Here is a 2,751-nt window from a genome sequence, read left to right on the forward strand (position 1 = left end):
GCCAAAACTAGCTAAAGAAATATTTCAAATCTAATGGACCGACATTGGATAGACTGGATTGCTCTATAATATTTAATATGCCTGCCTTTATTAATAAAACATGATGAAATCATTCAAAACTTGTAAATCAAAATTCAGCCATTTTAGCCAGTAACAATTATTTATGTATACAATTAATAGGTATTACAGAAAATGAAATGCAACCATAAATTGTCCAAAGAACATTTTTTATTTAATGAAAAAGAACACTTTTTTAATGTAGCTCAAGAAACATTTATTCTTATTAATGTTGCACTGCTTATTTTTTTGTGTGGAAACTGGTTTTGAAGATGAATAGAAACAAAACTATTTAAAGTAGTAAACTTTATCTCAACTGTTACTACTTAACTGTTAAACGAACACTTCAAAACACAGAAGTTAACTGTGAAACACCGAAACGCTACTGTTGGGTGCTGACAGTGGGACGGCTCCTTGAGTTTCCCCTATCTGCTGCCAAGTTGAACCACCGTATTACGTGTTTTGTAATGTCAGTGGCGGCACAGGAGACATGGCTCTTTCTCACAGCACCTGTGATTCACAAGCAAATTTTCATTAAACAAATTCATGAAATCACATAGGAGATACCAGATTTTTTTAAGGATACACATAACCACTGTCTTTAAAAACAAGAGTGTACAATCTGACATTTATAGGTACACTATGTAACTTTTGGAGCTCTAGCCGTTAATAAACAGAACTGCATGCGAGTTGTGAACCTCCGTGTTCTTTTTAAGTCTGTAGGCAAAGTTTACATACGTACCTTAAAGATGAAATTCTCCAAAAACAGACCAGTGGCACTTGAATGAGCTGTAAACTGCAAGAGAACACACACGCACAGTATCTTAATATGATTTAATATCTTAATATGACATGAAATAATTAGTCTACCAGAACTAAAGTTTACTGATACAAGTGGGTTTTTAAACTACGAAGTAGTTTATAAACCTAAAAACTTTTAACTTTAAATTATTGGTATAAATCTTTTGAAATTGCACATTTATTACATGTTAAAAGCTGTAGTGTGGACCATTATTAGTATTTTGACAAAATAGCTGTCTAAATCAAGTTTAAAACAGTATCAAATCTTACTTTACTCGGTTGTTTGGAAAAGATGAAATACTGCAAGACCAGTGGCACTTGAATGAGCTGTAAGCTGCAAAATAACACACACACAACAGAACACACACACACACGCACAGTATTTTAAGATTTAATATGATATGAAAATTATCTGAAACAACATTACACGGGGAGGTGGAGAATATATGTCAAAATATTAACAAAAGACTCAAACTATACCAGAAGTTCAGTGTAAAAAAAACAGGTAACGTTAACGTTAGGCATCAGTTTATCTCGCCTGCTATTTTACTGGAAAGGGGAGAAAACATGCGCTCAGGGTTGGATTAAAATCCGATTGAATCACCTCACCTCCTAGAGAGATAAAGCCATTCCGTCCAAAAAGCTTTTACTCAAAAAGTTATTTACCAAATTAATTTTACTCAACGCTAATGACAATGTGCTGAAACTTGGCTTGCAAAAATCACTTCAGAATTAAAAACATCAAGCAAAGCAATCAACAGTAATGTTACTGGCTACGTAACTGTACAAATAAAGCATATTTTAACTATTCTTACCGTGTTCCGTCCTCACCGACCTGCCAGCTCCAGCGTTTCCACTGTGTGAGGAGATGGATTAACTGACTGTGACGGTTTAAAAAAAGGCGCGTTCGGTCAGAGAATTCGCGACTGTGACGGTTTAAAAAAGGCGCGTTCGGTCAGAGAATTCGCCCAGCGTCAGTTGCGAGTCCGCGAGTTGACAGTGCGGAGGCGGGGCATATTCTGTGCGTGTGGCCGAATTGAATCTGAGAGTACAGCGGACCAGGCGACTTGAAGGCGGATCCGCCCCGAAGTCTATCAAGTAGTCCCCGCTGTCGGTACACGATCCGGGATGCCTGCACGATCCGTTCTGCGCATGCGCATAATGACGTAGTAAACAACGTCACGGTTTCCCTACACTATTGGTATCAAGCATGCGATGAAACACTTGACGGCCAGACGGCACAACTGGCGGCATATTTTTGTAGGCTACGTTGTGTTTTTCATTTAACAGTTCATGGCGGGTCTATTTTGATGTTTTAAAATGTAGCTTACGCTATGCATTACGATGTGTTTACGTGGTTGCCAATCCAAAATAATAAAGGAATTGTTACATGAACATACACGATTTTGGTTACATGTGGAATAAAGTCTGAGTCTTGAGAGTCTGTCACTGCAGACCTTCAGGTTCCTCCATACTCCCCTTTGCGATTCATTGCTGCATATGGCATTAGGCCTACTTAACTTGCTGTGTTTCGATCTGAGGTCAGTAGTATTGTCAAAGACGGTTTTTATTAAAAGCTGCTAATATTAGTTAACTTTAAATCGACTCATTTTGTATTAGTATGGGTCTATATATAGGCTAATATATACTGTATATATATATATATATATATATATATATATATATACAGTATATATATAATCTAAATGAGGAATAATCCCTTCAATGGTGTTTACAGAACACAATAAGGAACATAATATGCATTTCCGCCTAGACTATCTGCACTTACATGAAGAAAGAACTACAGACAAGTCTGGGGAAACGTTACAGAGTATTTCAACGCATAGTGTGCACACAGAAGTGACATGAGACCAGAGGTGGACAGTAGTGAAA

The 2,751-nt window shown here is 37.0% G+C and overlaps 1 long non-coding RNA gene across 1 annotated transcript; it reads right to left on the reverse strand.

Annotated features, from left to right (window-relative positions):
- Positions 1 to 22: 22 nt before the first annotated feature.
- On the reverse strand, positions 23 to 1,226 carry LOC130550709 (uncharacterized). The gene is made up of 3 exons (XR_008962478.1): positions 1,129 to 1,226; positions 800 to 853; positions 23 to 567 (listed from the first exon to the last, which is right to left on the reverse strand). It is a non-coding gene; the product is annotated as an uncharacterized LOC130550709 (long non-coding RNA).
- Positions 1,227 to 2,751: the final 1,525 nt, after the last annotated feature.

This window comes from Triplophysa rosa, unplaced genomic scaffold (genome assembly GCF_024868665.1).
Source record: "Triplophysa rosa unplaced genomic scaffold, Trosa_1v2 scaffold406_ERROPOS52721, whole genome shotgun sequence".
Taxonomy (NCBI): Eukaryota; Metazoa; Chordata; class Actinopteri; order Cypriniformes; family Nemacheilidae; genus Triplophysa; species Triplophysa rosa.